Consider the following 22940-nt stretch of genomic DNA (forward strand, 5'->3'; position numbering starts at 1 on the left):
CAGCAGTGCCCAGACACAGGAGGGGTGTGTGCAGAGTCCTCCCAGCAGTGCCCAGACACAGGAGGGGTGTGTGCAGAGTCCCCCCAGCAGTGCCCAGACACAGGAGGGGTGTGTGCAGAGTCCTCCCAGCAGTGCCCAGACACAGGAGGGGTGGGTGCCTATCACTCCCAGCAGTGCCCAGACATAGGAGGGGTGGGTGCAGAGTCCTCCCAGCAGTGCCCAGACACAGGAGAGGTGGGTGCCTATCACTCCCAGCAGTGCCCAGACATAGGAGGGGTGGGTGCAGAGTCCTCCAAGCAGTGCCCAGACACAGGAGGGGTGGGTGCAGAGTCCCCCCAGCAGTGCCCAGACATAGGAGGGGTGGGTGCCTATCACTCCCAGCAGTGCCCAGACACAGGAGGGGTGTGTGCAGAGTCCTCCCAGCAGTGCCCAGACACAGGAGGGGTGTGTGCAGAGTCCCCCCAGCAGTGCCCAGACACAGGAGGGGTGGGTGCCTATCACTCCCAGCAGTGCCCAGACACAGGAGGGGTGTGTGCAGAGTCCTCCCAGCAGTGCCCAGACACAGGAGGGGTGTGTGCAGAGTCCCCCCAGCAGTGCCCAGACACAGGAGGGGTGGGTGCAGAGTCCCCCCAGCAGTGCCCAGACATAGGAGGGGTGGGTGCCTATCACTCCCAGCAGTGCCCAGACACGGGAGGGGTGTGTGCAGAGTCCTCCCAGCAGTGCCCAGACACAGGAGGGGTGTGTGCAGAGTCCCCCCAGCAGTGCCCAGACACAGGAGGGGTGGGTGCCTATCACTCCCAGCAGTGCCCAGACACAGGAGGGGTGTGTGCAGAGTCCTCCCAGCAGTGCCCAGACACAGGAGGGGTGTGTGCAGAGTCCCCCCAGCAGTGCCCAGACACAGGAGGGCTGTGTGCAGAGTCCCCCCAGCAGTGCCCAGACACAGGAGGGGTGTGTGCAGAGTCTTCCCAGCAGTGCCCAGACACAGGAGGGGTGGGTGCCTATCACTCCCAGCAGTGCCCAGACATAGGAGGGGTGGGTGCAGAGTCCTCCCAGCAGTGCCCAGACACAGGAGGGGTGGGTTCAGAGTCCCCCCAGCAGTGCCCAGACACAGGAGGGGTGTGTACAGAGGCCTCCCAGCAGTGCCCATGGAAAGAAAAAGGGTGGAGTACCCACAGATCCAATGGCCACAATTGTCAGTCAGGTGCACAAAGACCCTGCAGTACATGTAACACATGTGTGCGAGGCTGGGAGTACACACATGCATACTGCCTAAAAGGGAAGATGTCCACATGAAGTCATGTCAACAGGCTACATACACAAGTACAGTGATCACCAAGGATGTCACAGATGATGCAGGTGGAGACATCGCTCTGCATGCATGGCCAAAGTTGAAGGTGTCCGTCACACACCCAGCTAATGTAGACACAGCTCTGCACAACATATTGGAAACACCCTGCAGGGAAGATGTCAGGGTACACAGAGGAAGGAACACACCTTGGGACAATGTCACCATGCAGTAACTGCTTACATGAACAAAGAAACTTAGCTAACACCTTGTGATGGCACACAGATACCAGGGTCCCCCCTATGACCAGCACACTACTACATTTCCCACACACCCAACACATGATCACCACCCAAAATCATGTAGCAGCCCCACCAACAGCAATACCAGAAAAGCAGTAGTGATCTAAGGAAAAAAATATTGCTTTATTCAGCATGATCCAAAAACATTTTGCATGGATGATGTTCAATATTTACAAAGCCCATAGGGCAGTCCATTGGTCACAGCTGGAAGGGGGACACAGTGGGACGCGTGTCCCCTAGCTTGCCTGCACAGTTCAGACCACCATGTCTTCCACAGGGGGGGGGGGCATCATGTGGGGGGGAAGGACCAGGCACCGCAGGGACAGGGGGGGCAAGGGCAGGTGTTGTGGGTGCAGGGACGGATGACTCCAACACAGGGGGTGGGGCAGCGCCAAAGGTGGATTGGAGCACGGCGCTGCACACTACTGCCAGGTCGCCCAGCATCTCCCCTGCACCCGAATGAACCACAGGCCCCAAGGAGGGGGGGGCTCAGGGATGGGTCGCAGCGCTACCGGGGGAGGTCGTGGACAGGGGGGGGCCTCAACTCCCCTGCCGGTGTCCGCTTGCGGGGTGGTGCCACACTGGGGCTGATGGACAGACTGGGCAGGACTGACCCTGTGTCCGACTCTTGGCCAGGAGAGCTGAGGGGAGTGGATTTGGAGGGTGGTGGTCGTGAGGAATGTGGACTCCCACTCTGGCTGCATGACTTACGTTTGCCACCCGACCCAGTGGGTGTGCCTACCTCACCCTGTGTGTGCGTGCCAGGAGGTGTGCGCTTGCCCTGCTGGTGTGGTGCCTGTGTCTGGTGGAGTGTGTGCATGCTGACGTCTGGGTGTACGTGGGACAGGCATGGGAGTGGGAAGTGTGGATGGGGCAGGGGTAGGGGGTGGGACGTAGCGCTGCAGGAGACCCACTGCTGCAGTCAGTGTCGAGTCTATGGACCTCAGCAAGTTGCGTTGGTCAGACTGCGCCGATGAAATGCCCTCCAAGTATGCCTCCATCTGGTCGAGCACTCGGCTGTGGCCATGGAGGACATTAAGCGTCGCAGTCTGACCAACCCGCAACTGCCGCAGGATGTCCACAGACTCGGCATTGGTGGCAGCAGTGGAGACAGGGGCAGGGGGTGCGGTGCCTGGCAAGAAGGAGACACGTGGTGACCGAGCACGGCGGGAAGGGACATGAGCAAGTGGGAGGCCGGTGATTGGAATGGAGGGGGCGGGCAGTGATGGAGTGCTGGTGTCAGCTGTGGGACCAGCCTCCGCCCCCTCGGAGTGCTCAGCCTCGGACCCGTCTGCGTCATAGTCGGTGGTGTTTTGACTGGACAGGTCCTCCGCTGCACTCTCGTCGGCCTCCGTGCCACTCGATGTGCCAGACAACTCTGCACCGCTGGCACTGGTGCTCGCTCCCTCCTCACGGTCCGTGCCAGTGTCTCCCTCGATGCTGTGGGCAAGGTGAAGAGAGAGGAAATAATCAGACACCTGTATACATATGTCACATGATTCAAATCCACATAGGTCACAGTGCATAGCCTGAAAAGCAACATGAGTAACATCTACAATACAAGGCACATATGTAGGCCCTGCAACACACAGTTGGTTCACCCACCATGCCACTGACCAACTATGGAGAGCATGACACAAAAGCAAATAACATGATATGGATTTGGACAGAGGAGCCAGGCACTGGGGACAATCCAGCACAGCATCTGCAGCACACAGCGTTGGCGCAAACAGGGATGAGCAGGAAACATGTCTATTAACTGTAGACACATGCTGCAAAGGCAATACTTAAAAACATGCCCAACATTAATGGGTCACTGCACCTTGAGTGTATGTCCAGACAAACATCACACACTGGCCAGACCTAGCAAGGAGACCTCAGGTCTAGACATGTATGCCTTGCCCGCACCAACCACCCCCTACATGAGGCAATATTTTTGAGACACAGGAGGCACTTACATCTCTTAGTCTGGAATAAAAACAAATGGCCTGCAAGAAATCCAGATTGTACACAAAATACCCCTGGTGCGCCGGTACAAATACATCATCTACAAATGGCCATCATCAGATCATTGTACCAAGACACACAGGCACTGGCCCCCGTGAGTATGAACAAGGGACATTTGGTCAGCCTGTACAGCAGAGCACAGCAGAGTTTACGTTAACACAAATGGTGCCAGGGTACAATGGTACAGACCACAACCTATGCTGTAGACACAGGGATTGTCGACATTTTTGGATTACACACATGACACCTAGGAAAAGATGCCCCAGGGGACAGTAGTGGCCACACAACTCCATGGTCCTGAATGGTAATGACTGCAACACACTGCGCTGACACTGGTGCTACCTGCTATAATCTTGGACCCCTCCTGAGGCTTGAGCCGGGAGGTAGAATTTTAACTGCTGTGCCTATTGTATGACTTTCGCTGTGTGTGCAATTGTCGCTGACTACAAACGCTTTGCATTACAACACGAGCTGCATATTTTAGACGCCGATATTTTTATAAAATCACAAATTGCGTAAATCACTTTGGAATTACTCTAGCACTTACCCCACCCCTGCTAATTACTCCCCGCGCACTTGCCGCCAGTAATAGCCGATTTTAGGGCTGTTTTACCGAGCAGAAGGGCAGTAGCGCTCCCTCACGGCAGACATCTTTGTGGGAGGCGGAGCTGGTTGAGCGCTCTAGCCTTTACTACAAAAGGATACGGATATCCTCCGCGTTAGCGGACGCGTGTAGTGGACGCGCCTCGCCAGCGCCGGAGTCACGCCAGAGTCAGCCCGTCCGCGCCTCGGACGCGCCACGCACCATGGCACCTCTCCATTCAGGTATCAAGGATTTAGTTACATGCCCCCCTATAACTGAGGCACAAAGTGACACGATCAGCCACTTACGCCTAAATTACTCTTCGGAATGTTTACTAGCCCTTCGACCCTCTCGACATCCTGCTTGCAGGACAATAGATCCTTATTTACAGAAAACTACATGCCAATGCTGTCATTTATTCACCAACCATGTACAAATTAAAGCCTTACAGGTTAGAAACCCTATAAACAATAACAAGATGCCTTCAGAACAGTTTCTATTTCTTAGCATTAACTGTCGCTCACTACCTAAGCATAGAACTGAAGTCTTCAATTTACTCTTGGACGAGGTTCCAGATGCTGTTTTTTTAACTGAAACATGGCTTCAAGACAGCTCTGGACCAGACTTAGCTATGGCACTCCCTGAAACTTATGCAATTGTTAGACTTGACCGAGAAAAACCACCAGGAGGAGGAATAGCAATCATTTTTAAAAAACGCTATAATTGCGAATTTACTAAACTCCCATGTGAGGGCTGTGAAGGCGCAATTTATAAACTTTCACTCACACCGAACTTTACTTTCTCGGGAGCACTCATTTATAGGCCACCGGGATCTGCCTCGAAATGGATATCTCATCTTGTAGAACTTCTTGGACCCCTAATTATGAAAATGACTAACTTCACTATTCTAGGAGACATGAATTTACACTTGGAGAAAGATGATTGCCCAATAGTGAATGATTTCAAAACGGATCTTGCATCCCTCAACCTGACCTTAAAGAACTCTGGCCCTACACATAGAGCCGGTCATTTGTTGGATCCTATCCTCTCCAACCTAAACGACATATCGAAACCCACGGCCATTCCTGTGCCTTGGTCTGACCACTTCCTGATTAAATTTTCCCTTCTTGTAAAAAACTATAATGGGATGAGAACACCAATTCCTATACAATTAATCAGGAAATGGAAAAAACTCGATCTAGAAAAACTTAACTTCTTTCTCGAGGGCCATCTCCCGTGTACAAAATCAACAGCACAAGAGTTTTCTACATCAGTCCAAACTTGGCTCCTAGAAGCCATCGACTCCACTTTGCCTAAAACTATATTAAAACAAAATTCCCACCGTCCCCCTGCTCCATGGTTCACTGAGACCTTGAAACAAGAAAAAAGTATATGCAAAACTGCAGAACGTCATTGGAGGAAATCCTATTGCCCTGAGTCCAAATTGGCCTATAAACATAAACTCTCAAATTATCAGAGGCTCTGTGCCAAAACCAAAGCTGAACATGCCTGCACGAAAATCACTGAAGCCCTATGTCAGTCCAAAACACTTTTTAAAACTGTAAGAGAACTAGCTGGTTCCCTTACATTACAATCTCCTCCAGATTTAAACAAATTACAATGTGATGCCCTTGCAACTTTTTTTGTAGAAAAAGTCGACAAAATCTATCAGGGTATAGAACAAACTACAAAGGAAATTGCCGAGTCCAGAGCAACCCCTCCTTCTATTAATATTGGCCCTGAAATCAACACTTCAGTCCCCATCACTCCCATGAAAACAGAGATGTCCTCCTATATATCCCCACTTGATGTAACACCACCAGCCATTTTAGATAAATGGCCGTTGCTTGATTTAGACTTGGTTCGAAAACTTTTGAATTCCATCAAATCTGGCTCACCAAACGATCCATTACCGTGTTCTATCCTGAAAAAATTAAATGATAAAACCCTAGGGACTATTACCAACCTTCTTAATAAATCGCTACAGGAAGAAATCGTTCCAAAGGAATGGAAACATGCAATGATCCACCCTCTACTGAAAAAAGCTGGAACTGACCCCAACTTGCCATCCAACTTTAGGCCTATCTCCTTGCTACCTACCTTTGCAAAGATATTGGAAAAACATGTTCACAGAGTCCTCACTGATTTCATTACCACCCATGATCTTCTACCTCTTCATCAGTCAGGATTCCGCACAGGATTCTCTACGGAAACGACTCTGTTGGGCGTAACTGAGAATATCCGTCTACTGTTGGACCGCGGAGAAACGGTTGCCTTGCTGTTACTGGATCTCAGTGCAGCATTTGATACTGTGTCACATGCTGTACTTGAGCAAACCCTCCACGCCACCGGTATCAGGGGCGCCGCCTGCAACTGGATTAAATCACAGCTAGAACAACGCACCTTCCAGGTTTTCTCCCAATCAGCATGCTCTGACACTATGACCCTTAAACATGGAGTGCCGCAGGGCTCTATATTGAGCCCACTGCTTTTCAATGTTTACATGAGTCCATTGGCCAAAATGATAGAAGAGTCTGGCCTACTCATGTTCTCGTATGCTGATGATTCCCAGCTGATTTTCTCTCTATCATCTTCGGATCCAAATAACATCTCGTCATTAAAAATCGGCCTCACTAGCATCGCAGACTGGATGAGAAAATTTTTCTCAAACTTAATGGCGAGAAAACAGAGTTACTTGTTTTGGGCAAAAACAAAGAACTCTGGGGACCCCAGCACTGGCCTGATGTGATGGGCACACCCCCGGTCCCAGTCAAATCAGCACGCAATCTCGGAGTCATCATTGATGAATCATTAAGTCTTAATCAGCAAGCTACTAAGACATCATCCACTTGCTTTGCGATTCTAAAGTGGCTGAAGAAAATCTGTTGGATGTTACCCAAAAACACCCAAAAATCGGTCATCAATGCTTTGATAACCTCCAGGCTCGATTACGCCAACGTGCTTTATCTAGGGGCCAACAAGGCCATAACCCGACGACTACAGACAGTGCAAAATGCCGCCGCAAGATTGCTGTGGAAAATTCCCATCTCCACACCTACCACCGAGTATATCCGCGAATTGCACTGGCTGAAAATCGAGAATCGGGTAAAATTTAAATCCTTATGTCTTATGCATAGGATCTCAATCAACAAGGCACCCAAATATCTTCAAAACCTTATTCAGCCCTACCGTCCATCCCGCACCCTTCGTTCAGCTACAGCCAACCAATTTGTGATCCCTAAAATCAGGCTGGCGAGAATGGGCGGCAAATCTTTTTCATACCTGGGACCCTCCCTCTGGAATACTCTTCCATTGATTCTTAGGCAGGAAACGAATCACCTGAAATTCAGGAAAGCCTTAAAAACCTGGCTGTTTAACATCTAAAAATCCTGATTTTCTCAATGCACGGAATCATCAGCGCCGGGAAACCCTTTGTTGGGTAGCTGTAGCGCTTTAGAAATGAAATAAATAAATAAATAAATAAATAAACACAAGCCACCATCCCTGCACTCTGCATATCTCACACTCATGCACATCATGTCACACGCCACAAAATAGGACATGCATGCTGTACAGCAATACACGTGAGAGACACACTCCTATGTCTGGACTCAGCATCAGTGACAACTGACATGGACCCCACAAGTACTGAACTGGACAGGGCACAGGCAAGGTCCCAAAACCTGTCACACACCACCCCCACACAGGAAGCTGCAAGCATTGGGCACATCGATAAACTGTCAGTCTAGATGACCTTTTGCAAGTGTGACTACACACAGACCAGGGTACACATGGCAAGGAGGGGAAGGGAGGAAGGACAGCACCGCTACACTTTTGGGACCAGGAACTGCCTTCACATGTAACTTCTGGCAGTGTATCCATGCAACTGTGCACTCACAAATGCTGGTGACACACAACAAACACACATGTACCTACCCCCTTCCTGCTGCTGCTTTTCCCGTAAGCGCCTGTCCATGTCAGGGAAGACGACCGCCAGCACACGCTTGTGGATGTGGGTCAGACGGCGGCGCCCATGGTTCTTTTTGCTCACTGGTGAGTCCCCCAGCAGGACCCCTGCGATCCTCCGCGTCCAGCACCGGATATCCTGCCAGCGTTTCCTCACCTGGGCTAGGCGCCGCTTCCGACCATCTGTCCGCCTCACGGCACTGACGGCGTCCTTCCAGATCTGCTCCTTGGCACAGGCGCCTACCTGTGAGGATGTAAAATTGAGACAACATCAATACACCTGCGACATGTCACAGAGACACACATTAGAGCAATTTTGCTGGTTTTAACAGGGCATAGAATGCATCACGCTCATGACACCTGTGTCATAGGGACACTTTCCTCTGTGGAAGGCAAAAAGCACTAGGTGGCATTGTAGAGTACACAGGTGGCATAAGTGGTACGACACAATCAATCATCCCGGCTCACACTGTGCATCACAAGCGACACCAGGATTATGTGCAGCACCTCAAAGCAGGCACATGCCACAGGCCACTGAGGCGCCCTCAGCAGAGTACACAGACACACACAGCCACAGGACAATCACCTGCCATTGCCAACTGCAGCTACACACCTGACTCTGCACATGTGCCACTAGAGTGGGGGGTGTCACAGGTGTGGGGCTGGCCCATCACCGCAGACACACAGCACTGCTCCCTGCTCATATCAGATGGGCAGGGTATATCCATGCCTCATGCAGCTGGGGTGCTACACTCCACATATGCACTCACCCACATGACAGGGGACTTACACACACACACCAATGTCCAGGGGACAAACACATCATTTGTACACTCTCAGCACATGTACACTAAACACACACACATCTGTGGGTACTGCCACCTGTCACACTGGGGGACCACAGATTCACATAAGGACTGTAGTAACAACATTCCCAGGAGGATTAGACAGGCAGAATGTGTAATGCCACATGCAGTGATTGTCACAGTACACACAATGCAAGTGAGGAGATCAGACATGCACCACAGCATGCTCTGGCTGGGAGACATTAGGCATTCCCCCACCCGGGACCCACCCTACAGTACATTGCATGTGTGTTACACCTGGACACAATGGCAGAAGTCACTGTCACTAAAAAGGGGCACAGTCTTTGCTAGTGGACTCAGCACTCGAACCCCTGGTCGACCATACAGCATAGGGTACTGTGGGAGGATCACATCCAGCAGGGCTTGGTTCTCCTCCTGGGTGAAAGGCTGGGTCCTCTCCACAGACCTGGACATGGTGCCAGAGGATTCACGAGCAGCAGCAGTGTTGTGGAATCAAAAGATGTGCAGGCAAGTGCTCTCTCATGGGACCTGGCTGCCTTATATCTACCTTGCTGCCCTGTTTCATGCACAGGAGTACAGAGTGATTGGTCACTCACATGTGCATCCTATGTTTCCTCCAATCCCTTTAAACCTAACACAGTCAGTGGATTAGCTTTTTTTTTATTGAGCATGATGTCAACTCAACAACTACTTTGCAACAAAGTAGATTCTTTCAAACCGACCTTTGCTGGGCACCTGATGAAAAAAAAATCAAACTTTCAACTCGGTCTCCATGACAACCAGCATGCATGTAGGGCTTTATACTTGTCCCTCATGTGTCCCCTATGTAATTTGGACATTCACACACAGGTACGGTGAGTTCCAGGGCCCTGGGGCACCCCAAATGCATAGAAACGGCCCGTACACGCGTGTGTACGGGGCGTATCACTATGGGTACGCATACGCGAGCAAAGCTATAGTGAAATGGCCCGTACACTACTTTCCAAAGAGTGTAACAGTAGGGAAAGCGTTGGATAGCAGGAGGGTAAAAATTACTATTCCCACTCCAGTGAGTGCAACAGTAGGGAAAGAGTTGGATAGCGGAGGGTAAAAAATACTATTCCCACTCCTGAGAGTGCAAAAGTAGAGAAAGTAATGATTTAAATTTAAAATAAGATTACATTAATTATCAATACCAATACAAAGTTAATTAAAAATAATTACCGATTAATAACAATTAATTACCATTGAAAAATATTAATTAGCAATTAATAAAAATTAATTACCAATTAATACAAATTAATTACCAATTAATAATTAATTATCAATTATAAATACACATAAATAAAAAAAAAATATTTACTTTATTACAATTAATTTACTTCCCACCCAATTCCCCTATAAACCCACAACCCACTCCCAATAATAAAAAATACAATTAACATTATTATCAATTAATCAATTAATAAAAATAATTTTGCAATTAATAAAAATTAACTAGCAATTCATACAAATTATTTACCCATTAATACAAATTAATTACCAATTAATAATTAATTATCAATTAATTATCAATACACATAAATAAAAAATCATTTATTTTATTACAATTAAATTACTTCCAACCCAATTCCCCTACAAACCCACAACCCGCTCCTAATAATAAAAAATACAATTAACATAATTATCTATTAATCAATTAATATAAATTAATTACCAATTAATAAAAATTAATTACCAATTAATAATTAATTATCAATCAATTAATTATCAAAACATATAAATATAATTAATATTTAATTAACCGTAATTAAATTACTTCCCACCCTATTCCCCTATAAACCCACAACCCGCTATGGAATTAAATTACGCAAAAATTAAATTACATAACATTCATTAGTTTAAATAAATTAAACATACATTACAAAAATAATACATAATTTTAACACATATACTACCATACATAACACTAAAAAAATTCGATATTATAGATATCTATTTTTTAAAATTCGATATTATGGTAATCTATATTTTAAAATTCGATATTATGGAATTCTATATTTTTAAATTCTATATTATGGAAATCGATATTTTGTACCCCAATTTCGATATTCTGACCTATCTATATTTTGATAATTCGATATTCTGTCCACTCTATATTTTAACTTCGATATTCTGGGCAGTCGATATTTTGGAATCGATATTTAGGGTGTTCACCTGAACAACCCACCACACAGCAGCCACACCTTCAGCGCCTCGAGACCATCAATGGTGATTTGCTACACTCTATAAATGTTTGATTGATTGATCCCGCACTGCAATGTGCATCATTCCAGTCCACCCACTATACGCTATCGCACTCTACGCCAATCCACTCTACGCCACTTCACTGTATGCCACTTCACTCTATCCTACTACACTATACGCACCTCTGGGCCGATTCACAGAACTAACTTAAGACAAAATCCTAAACTTACTACTTTTGGTATTCACAGAAGTTAGGATTTTGTCTTAAGTTTGTCTTAAGACAGTCTTAAGACAAACTTAAGACAAACTTAAGACAGACTTAAGACAGACTTAAGACAGACTTAAGACAGACTTAAGACAAACTTAAGACAAAATCCTAACTTAAGTCTGTCTTAAGTCTGTCTTAAGTCTGTCTTAAGTTTGTCTTAAGTCTGTCTTAAGACTGTCTTAAGTCTGTCTTAAGACTGTCTTAAGTCTGTCTTAAGTTTGTCTTAAGACAAACTTAAGACAAAATCCTAACTTCTGTGAATACCAAAAGTAGTAAGTTTAGGATTTTGGCTTAAGTTAATTCTGTGAATCGGGCCGCTCCATTCTACACCACTACAATGTATGTTATTCCAGTATAGCCCACTACGCTGCACTACACTCCAGTCTACCCCTCTCTACATTATTCCACACACTGAGCTACTCCACTGTCGCCACTCCACTCTATTCCACTACACTCTACTCGATTCCACGGTATGCTTCTCCACTGTATGAAACTCCACGCTACACCTATCCACTGTATGCCACCTCACTGTACTCCTCTCTTCCCTGAGCCACTTCAATGTATGCATCTGCACTCTTCTGCTACATTTTACTCTATTCCATTGGATGCCATTCCACTGTGTGCCACTCAACTGTATGGTATTCTACTCTATCTTCCCTTCACTGTATGCCACTGCATTCCATGCCACTCCACTGTATGCCAATACATTCTATGCTATGCCACTGTACTCCACTACATTTTAATCTACTTTTACTATGCCACTGTACACCAGTACACTCTACGCTATTAGACTGTATTCAACTCCACTCTATGCCACACTACTGTATGGTATTCCACTCTACAACACTCCTCTGTACACCACTGCAGTCTACTTCACTCCACTATACTCAACTATACGCTACTTTACTATGCGCTATTCAACTCTGCTCCACACCACTGTACGCCAGAACACAGTACGTTATTCCACTGCATGACACTCCACTGTACCATACTCCACTCTACACCACTCCAGTGTATGATACTCCATTCATCGCCACTCAGTTATACACTATTGCATTGGACGCTACTCCACTGTATGCTATTCCATTCTACCCTATCCGCTGTACTCCACTTCGGTCCACACACCTGCACTGTATGGCACTCTACTGTATGGTACTATATTCTAAACTGTTCCACTATTCACCATTACATTCTACTCTACTCTATACTCCACTCTTTGCCACTGCACTCTACGCCTCTCCACTCTACCCCATTACACTGTACACCACTCCACTGTACACCACTCCACTGAATGTTACTCTAATCTACCACACTACACTTTGTAGGCTTTCCTGTTTTCAATTTCTATTTTTGGTCAATTCTGGTGAGGTTTTATCAGTGATTTCAATACCTTAAATAACAGTGGTTATCAGTGGTTACACATTTGTACGCGATTAAAAACCTAGAAACAGTGTTTTCCGGTGTTTATGGAATGTTTTGCTTTTATTATTGCTTGCTTTCTGCACTGATAGGGCATGGTGTATTGACTGTGTATGTACAGTGTATATGAGGTCCAAATACATCATTTCAAATCAAACTTATTGTAGTACACCGTACAATGCTTTTTCAGTGAGTCTTTGGACATGCGCCCCTCTCTTTCCTTCCCAAGTAAACTTTTCTCTGTGAAAAGGCCCTCTCAACATTGGCACTTGAGAAGGGCAACGCCAAAACAGCCAGTACACCATTTGCTAACTCTGGCCACTGATATAGCTTCCATGCCAATTCTGCTGCACCTGAAGATTGCGATTCTCTGGGACATGTTCTGCGACATATGCGTATTTTAAAGCCTGTGGTGTTTGGCATATCACCTACTATCAATACTGACTCAATAGAAAAAGGGGCTGATGTATCAAAGGGTTTCAACCATTTTCTGTCAGTGGGTAAATGTGACGGTACATATTGGAAAAGATTCTTATGAAACCAGCCATTTTACGTATCAGTGAAAGAATCAAACACAGCCAAAATTGTAAACATGATCTTGGTATTTCCTCGTTCTTTGCAGTTTATAAAATGATTAAGACCTAAAACATGCTTCTAAACCCTGCATCTTTAGACCAAAGACCACAAAACTGATAAAAGCAAAAGGAAGAAAAAACAATATTTTAGTGCAGGGACATCCCTTAACAACAAAACTCAAGCAGAATAATGTTAGCCCAGTCTTTCTTGCTGCTGCCTTGTATAACAAAGTTACATTGCATTGGCCCCTTCAGGAAGAAATAAAAATGACTCTTTCACTCTCCTTTTCCTTTCTTTGATGGCATTTATTTTGTGGTTGTGCAGGTGTTTATCAGTGTTTGGTGAGGGCTATTTCCCTTTCGGTGGGTTTTTATTCATTGTTTTAGGTTTAAACCTAAAACAGGATAGCCTAACTATATGAAACTTCAGTCTACGCCACTCCATTGGACGACACTCTACTGTACCCTACTCCACTATACACTATCCCACTGTACGCCACTCCATTCTACATCACCACACTGTACACAAACACACTGTACTCCACTCCACAGTATGGTACTCCGCTTTACGCAATTCCACTCCTTGACACTTTATTGTACTCCACTCTACGTTACTGCACTGTACGCCACTCCAGTGTATGCCCTTCCACTACGCTCTTACAGTGTACGCAACTCCACTCTATGCCACTCTACTGTATGGTATTCCACTATACCCCACTCTCCGCCCCTCCTATTTACCAAACAATAATCCACTCCATAGCACTCCACTTTACAACACTTTACTCCACTCTCTGCAAATGGACAGCACTCTTGTTTACTCTATGCTGCTTTACAACCATCTGCTACATTCTACCACACTCTACGCAACTCCCTCCATGCCACTCCACCCCACTTTACCCCACCCAACTCTATCAAGTACTACTCCACTCTACTCTACTGTACTCCACTTTATACCACTTCACTCTACCAAACTCTAAGACAATCAACTCTGCGACACTCAATGTCACTCCTGTCTCCCACACTGTACTTTACTCAACTCCCCTGCACACTACAACATTCTAATCCACTCTATGCCACTACAATGTACTCTACTGCACAACACTTTCCAACAGTGTAACAAACGGCAGTTCACTCCACTGTATGCTACACTACTCCTCTCTTTGACACTTTACTACACTGCATGCTACAACCGCCCAATCTACTCCACGCCACTCTACAACATAACACTGCACTCTGACTCTTTAATCCGATTTATCCTACATGACTCCACATGACTACGCATCACTACACTTCACATACTCTGCGCCACTGTTCAACGCTTCTCTCTACATCGCTCAACTTTACTGCGCTCTTTTCAACCATAATCTACAAAACTCTACTACACTCTATGCCGCTCTACGACACTGTACTCCAATTCATCCACGTAAATTTCACTTTACAACCCTATACTCAACTCTATCCTGCAACACTCCACTGTACAACACTCTACTCCACTCTACAAGGTTTTCCAAGACTTTACAACACACCATACCACTGTCCTGTATGACAACACACTTCAATTTTGTGACACTATGCTCAACTGCATGCTACACCACTGAACTGTCATACACGAGCCAATCGACTCTACAAGTTACCACGCCACTCACTCACACTTCACTTCACTGTACACTACCCCACTCTACTTTATCCTCTGCCATTGTTTTCCACTCTACAACAATGCACTGTACGACTGTACGACACAGTCCTCCACTGTACTGTAGAACCCTCTACATATCAACACTCTTATCAACCACACTGAACTCGATGACTTGAAACACATTTTTATTAATAATTTAAAAAAATTCTTGAAACGTAAAGAAAAAAAAAACTTCAAAGCTTAGTTATAATTAGGGAAGCTTTATTTTTTCCTATAAAAATACACAAACATTAGAAATTATAAAGTTATCCAAACCCACTCCTTTCAGCTCACTTGCCACACAACCTTAACTATAGTGTGATAGATTGTTTTATAATTTACATAGCGGCAGAGAGTTACCATATTACTTCTCTACCTAATTGTGTACAGCTTGTGTCCAGCGAAGGGTGTAAGTGTTTAGAAAATGCATGTGCTGCTTAATGCGTCAGAGGTGTGTAGAGGTATTGAATAAGTTATAAATCTTTGTATTGAAGAGCAGCTCTGTGTGCAGGTCACAGTTGACAACTTATAACCAGTACGTTTCACATACATTTTTTGGTTCTGCAGAAAGTTTCCAACAGGATAAAGAAAGATCCTACATACTAAAAACTAAGGGCCTCATTTACAAGCCCCTGTGTGCTACCTGAACGTCACTTTTATTGACATTCTGGTGGCGTACAGTGCAGGGCCATAGCTACAAGGCCACGTAAAGTCACCCTGCGTGGCTTTTCACAGCTTTGTAGATATGGTGTGAGGCAACGCAGAGCATGTCGCTGTGTTGCCTCACACTGCGATGGGGAGGCGTACCATGGGCATTATAGTGGGGGTTCCCACATGACATCCATGGCATTTGCCACATTCCCAGATTTACAATGTTCTGTAAATCTGGGAATGTGTCAAACGCCTACGCCTCCCCAGGGGAGCCGTAGGGGAGGAGCAACAAGGAGAAATAACTTTATTTCATCTTGTTTTTTCCTCTTTCTGTGTGTGCTGCAGTCAGCAGCACACATAAAAGGAGGAAATTGCCTCCATTGATTGCTTTTGTGCAGGAAGGTGTCCCTTACTGCACAAAAACAATCATTTCCACAACGCAGACATCTTTGCACCATGGTGCAAGGGTGCCTGCGTTGGCGCATGGCAGCCAATTGTGCGCCAGCGCTGGGGAAGAGGATAGGAATGTGCCATATCTCAGAGATACAAAGCATGTCTGCCCTTTTCTTTTGACATAGGACAAACGTTGCAAGAAGGCTTGTGGCGCTGCCGACTGCAAAAGCTTGCAAATTTGGCCCTATGTATTGTAGGCAGCCTTGAGTTATTGAAGAGAATCGCCTCAGCATGACAATGTCTACATACCATAGAAGACCGTGTGCCCCAGTTAGTAACCTATGTACATGTGCTTGATTTGCTTCAGAAGATGGGCACCGGTAGAGTTTTCACCACAGTATGAAGCCTGCTGGTGGTATGATCTTTAGCACCTTCAGACTTTGGCTATTTTAATGAATACTCTCTCTTTGGACACGTTTTGCGTTGAGTGTTCACTGTTCTTAGTAGATACTTTTTAATACTCTGTGCTGTATTTCTCATGAGATTTTCCCTGTCTGGAAACAGTGTGGTACAGAGAAAACTGTGTCCATAGTGCAAACACTGTTTACTGTGCCCACTTTTCTACTGATATCCACTTCATGTCTCCCTGTAGGTTCAGTGACTGTCAGGGGTTTGAAACAGGTAAAGAGTGTCCGTAGTACGGCATTAGTTATGTAACAGGGCTTGAGTATCTGCGGGAACTTGGTTGTTCGACAGATTGAACACCGTGTGCAGTAAAGGTTACCCTTTTATCTGTGGCTCATAGTCAACATGAACTTGGCTACCCATGGAGTGTATGGTGTAGGGTCAATGACGCACATAACAGAAGCTTCACCTCTAGGGATTGTCGGGTGATGCATTAATGATGCGTTATATTATTCTGAGCTATTTTGCACTTACTCTCCTAGATATAATGCCAAACTTGTTTTTCTCATTGATGTTGTCATTAGTGATGTGATAAATGATGTCATAGAACATGTCATGAGTGATGCCATATGTGCAGGTCTAAAGCAGTGGATGACGGGGCGTAAGTTATAGTTAGTGGTGCTAACTATAACTGGTGAATTGCTGTGTTTTTGTTGAGATCAAAACGTTAATGTTGTCACCGAGATATTCACCTAACGATAACGTCAATTAACCTTTGGTTTTTTGAGTGAATTGCTATGTTTAAAAAAAACAAAAATAGATCTTTTTATCACTCCTAACTATAATGTTTCTTTAACCTTTAGTGTCTTCAGTGAATTTCTTGCTTTTTTTTATTGTAAAGTAATGTTTTATTACCATACGTAAAGTCAACCCCTACTGAGTAATGTCTTGGCCATGCGCAGCAGGGGATCAGCAACATACCTGTAGCCAACGCATCCGGAGAAAGCGAACACCCCTGCAGGTAACCAACCACACGCTGTAAGAAAGTGCCCTCTTTTTGCATGGTATAACCCCACTTTTTGCTGAATTGCTAATGTGCTTTGACTGAGTGTGCCCTGGGCTCCTGCCAAACAGGTACCCAGGGCCTATGTTCTTTCCCTAACACTGCATTGAGAACAAAACCCAATTGGCACTCTGTGGCCACAGGTCAGTCCCTTGAAATGGTACCATAGATACAAATGGCACTGTGGCCAGGAAAGGCTTCTAAGGGCTGCAGCACCTATTGTGTCACACTCAGAGGCCGTGTACCTCCACACACACACGTTGCCTTTGCAGGCTGCGTGTTTTGGTGCATGTGAAAAAATGCACGAGGGGCCCACCTGTATAACGCCATGGGAGGATCTTCCCCATAGGACCCATACTCCTTCCAATGATCAGAGTAGGAAGGACAATAAAGGACTACGATAGCCATTTCCCCTATCATGTCTCTCCACAGCGAGACGTTGACGGGACCCCGGAAGTAGGCGGGCACAACCCCGGAAGGTCTGGCAGCCGCCCAATGGAAAGGTCGGAAATCATACAGGAGGCGGCTGGGACCGGTGACAAATAAGCAGCAGGAACGGAGTCGGGAGAAGAAAGGCAGAAGAGAGAAGACGGACACGACAGGAGAACGCCCGAAGGAAACCCGAAGACCGAAGACGCCCTGGAAGAAGGAGACCAGGAACCAGACGAACGCTGGTGTGAAGAGTGGTGGTGTCTGCCGGAGGATGCTGGAGAGCAGCCGCAACTCAGGAGAGTTGCGGCAGGGCTGGTGAGTGTTAGCGTCTCGAGGGACCAGGGGCAGGATGCGAGGGAGGTGAGTGGCAAGCACGGAAAAGGGCACGGGTAGCGGAGCAGGGGGATCCTGCCTCAGTAATAACCGTGTGTGTGTTGCGCACCCGTATACTTATGTTTTCCCTGTATAAGTGGTACTTCCAGAACTTGCGTGATTTACTTTACTAGCGTGCCTCACTTTACGAGCGTGCCTCATGTTACTAGCGTGACTTACTTTACTAGCGTGCCTCACTTTATTAGCGTGCCTCATTTTTCTAAGCGTGCCTCATTTTCAATAGTGTGACCTACTTTATTAGCGCAACTTACTTAATAGCGTGATTTAGCGTGACATGTAACAAACCTAATTTCCTGCTGCACTTCAGTTATGGCACTAATAGACTTCACTTAAACCCCCTCAAACCCAGCACAAGGAAAGACGACCAAAAGCCCTAGTTTGTAAAAGCACTTCCAGGTGTGGTGACTGTAGGAAGGTGGATATCTGACTATGGTTACCCCCAACTTTTTGCCTAGTGTCTAGCTGGTTTTTCGACTTAGTTGGCCTGAGATCCTGCCATTCAGGGTCTCAGGCTGTCTGCTCTCTCTTTAAAATGGACTCCATGTACCCTAGGTACATAACCAATTGGTAAGGATCACCTTATTGGACCCTGTACAGTGTACCCTAGGTACCCAGGGCATAGGTGTACCCTAGGCCTCCCAGGGGCTGCAGCATGTATTATGCCACCCCTGGTCTGGCCTTCCAATCAGACACAACTGGCTGATCACTCAGCTGGGGCAAGGTCGTGTAATCACCCCTTGCTTAGATATAGTATGTCTATATCTACCCTTATATATAGACACATGTGTACCTATCAGTCACTCCTATGGCAGGCCTTAACAATCCTGGAGGCAGAGTGCTTGGTAACATGTGAGATGGTGCTCTAGCATGAGCTGAGCCTGTCTGCAGCTTTCGGAACCATGTCCTTATAGCTGTTCTATGATATAGCCTACCATATACTCTTAAAGTGCCTTATAATCTTAGACGGTTATGGTAACTATGGTTTGGCTTTATCGAAACATGTCGTGTAAGGTGTCTAACACTGTGGAATAATACCCCCATACCATTTCTGGACATGAGGATATTATTCCCCCCTTCTAGAGGGAAAGACATGTTAAAATCATACTTCACTGTTAGCCTCTGACCAAAGCCTCAGCATCACAAAATGGATGCTGCTGCCACGACACAAGTCTGACCTCCTGCAGCTGGGAGTGATCCCAGCCAGGGAGGCCTGGACAATAGGTTTCCTGCTTGGGGAGGTGCTAGCACCTCCCCAGACAGCCTTTAGTGTATTGGGGCAGGGTGGGCTGAAAGGAATGAGACATGCCTGGGGCACACAAGGTGTTCCTTGCATAGTCCAGTTCAAACCGGTGCTGGGACACTCCAGCCCCAGCTCTGGCGCGAAACTGGACAAAGGGAAGTGGGTGTAACCACCCCCTCCCAGGTCCCACCCATAAGGCGTGACCTAGCAGGTATCCCAGCCCCCCAGATTAGTATAAGAGTGGGAGTTGGGCCTCAAGACTTTAGATTATCCTGAACCTGCAATCTTGAACAGAAACTCTGGACCTTCGACATTCGACGAAAGAAGAAGACTGAAGAATCTCCCTTGTGGCCAAGGAGTGGCTACCCTGTGCAAACAGGCACCATCAAGAGACTACCCTTTGCTTTGCCCACGTTCTACGAGGAACCGACTGCAGAGCCCGACCAGAGCCTTGACTTCCAGACTTCTCCGACCCTGATCCACATCCACAGCAGAGCTGAGATCCGTGGAGGCGACGAGCGACGTGGGACCGGCTACCTGGGAAAAGTGGCTAGTATCTTCAAGCGCAGCTTCTGAGGCACCCTCGAAGTTGTGCACTGGGGATTGAGAAGCCCCCCCCCCCCAAGCACCATCTGCACCGAAGATCAGCCCCCCACACTCCACGAGTCCTGTGTGGGGCCCTTCAGCATTTTCCTGCTTGCCGCGTCTGTCCGGTTGCTTGCCCGCTGGCTAGTGGCCTTTGTGACGACGCATCCTGTAATCTTCACCGCTGGTTTGGCTCCTCCAGACTGGCTCCTGCTTCTTTGAAAAAGAGAAGCACCCCAGACCTTCCTGGTCTGCACCTGAAGCAAGTCCTTCATTCTGCGTGGGTTCCGCTTGCCAAGGCTTGGTGAGTCCTAGTCCAACTTCGACGCCGCCGACAGCAAGAGCCTTCGTGGGACAGCTCGCCTCCTGGTCCTGGTCGTCCTGGACGCTTCCTGGTCCTCCTGGCTGCAGTGACAAGCTTCACCTTCACCTGCAAATCTTCACGACATCGTCTGGTTCCTTCCTGGTTCCACGTGGTCACTAGCTAGTGACCTTGACTCTGTCCCCTCTGCTTGCAGGTCTCCTCTCTTCTTGATCCCAGCCTTGGGATCCACCGGACACTCTTCACTGACTGCCTGTCAGCATCTTTCTTCAGGCATCCATAGGAGTCGACGACGAAACCCGACGCAACTTCACCCCTATGCACCCGCAGCCTGTGGGCTAGGTAACTTGGGTACTCCGGTGCTCATCAGGATAGTGACTATCCTAGTGTCTAAGTTTCAAGTCTCAACTTCCTAGCTACTCCGGAAGTGTCCTAAATCTATCTATTTCTAAACTGTACTATTGCTAGTGACTTTTACGCATTACGCGTGAGTGTTTCCACTCTGCATACGAATCCCGTGGGCCTCCCACTTCCTAACCTTTGGTAGTATAGTGTAGCCCCAGCGATTCCCTAGGCCTAGGCCTATCCTATTTCCGTGACAGTGGTCCTTATACCACTTACTTAGTATATGGTTTGCGTGGCCCCTAGGGGAAAACTGTATTACTTACCTGTGTGACTTACTGTATGCATAAATAAGACTGTGTTGTACTTACCTCTAATCTCATAAAGAGTGCTGAGGGTTTTCTTAGAATAAATACACTTTATTTTATATATATATCTGTTGTGGTGTCCTTTCATTTGGTATTCAAGGGATTATATATGGTATCACAGCTGGCTTCACATGCCATTCAGAGTTTAGCCTAAGACTGCTCTTGTCCATGCTACCACTAGGATAGCTGGTCTATAAGGTTGACTTTACAACCAATCAATATAAGGGTATTTGGACTGATATAAGGTGTACACTAGAACTAGTGACATCATACATCAGGCCAACTTCTCACAGTGACAGGTACTTGACACTAATTGATTTTCAGAACAGTAAACTGTCGGCTCCCTCTTTCCCTCTCTTATGAGCCTCCGGGGAAAGCACCTTTGTACTGAAGAGGAGGAGCCGGGAACATCAACCTCTGAATCCCCATCAAGCTCAGCCAAATCCAGAGAGGAGCAAGAAGAAATACATATCGAACAACCTACCATTTCTACTTTTGCTAATAAAAACCGTCCTTTTGGAACATATATTCAGCCTCCTCGCCTGTTTATCAAACCTGCCCTCCCACAGTGCAGAACAAAGTGAAGAGTCGACATGGCCCACATCCCTGTGTGCCCTGCCTACAACCCACTGCCCTGGCATAGGCCAGTCATCCCTCTGGCTGAGTGCACTATACCAGTGGTGAGGGTACAGGTGCATGAGTCCTGAACCCCTACAGTGTCTAAGCCAATTCTTAGACATTGTAAGTGCAGTAATGCCATTAAGAGTATATGGTGCTGAGAGTTTGTCATTACGAACTCTACAGCACCATAAAGGCAGCACTGAAAACTGAGAAATTTGGTATCAAACGTCTCAGCACATTAAACCCACACTGATGACAGTGTGGAATGTAATGAAAAATGCAGTCAGAGGGCATCTTAGGGTTGCCCCCAGAAAAATGACCTAACACTAGTGTCCAGACTGAGTGGCTGCGCAGGCTGCCACCACCAGACATGTTTCTGGACCACTAGGCCGAGAGCCTGCTGCTCTCTGTGGTCTGAAACAATGCACCTTGTGGGACGAGGTGCCAAGCCTCCTCCTCCAGGATGGGAAGGGTCCATGAAGGGGAAGCTTCAAAGGCATGACACCTTTGTGAGCTTCCCCAGACCTGTTTCTGCTTTCAGTAACTGGCACACAATGGTTCTGACCCCCACTTTGGGTGGGAGAATCGGTGGGATAACCAAGAGAGGAAGAGAGGTATGACCACATTTTCCAACCCCAACCCTCAGGTGGGGGAGGTGAGGTGAAGCACAACTCTCAGTCCCCGCCATCTTGCAGATGGGAGGCTCTAGCCAACCAGAGAGAGGCATCTGCTCCCCTCCCACCAGAGGGTGGCATAATAGGGAGTGTACCCACCCCAAGGGAGGGACCCATTGGTCCCAACCTTTTTCCTACCTGTAACGCCCCTAAATTTAGTATTTAGGGGCATCTCTGAACCTTGCTTCCTCAGACAAGAACTGACAAAGGACCGAAGAGCATGCCGAAGCTAAGAAGAGGAGGACGCCCCCTGACTTGGCCCCAGCCTACTGGCCAGTCCCCACCTCAAACCTGTGGCAGTGAAATCCCAGTGTGTCC

The 22940-nt window shown here is 47.0% G+C and overlaps 1 protein-coding gene across 1 annotated transcript in view; it reads right to left on the reverse strand.

Annotated features, from left to right (window-relative positions):
* LOC146813561 (uncharacterized) overlaps window positions 1-22940 on the reverse strand; it is a 467883-nt gene that overhangs the window by 167932 nt on the left and 277011 nt on the right. The window lies entirely within an intron of this gene.

Source organism: Triturus cristatus, chromosome 7, assembly GCF_964204655.1.
Source record: "Triturus cristatus chromosome 7, aTriCri1.1, whole genome shotgun sequence".
Classification (NCBI taxonomy): domain Eukaryota; kingdom Metazoa; phylum Chordata; class Amphibia; order Caudata; family Salamandridae; genus Triturus; species Triturus cristatus.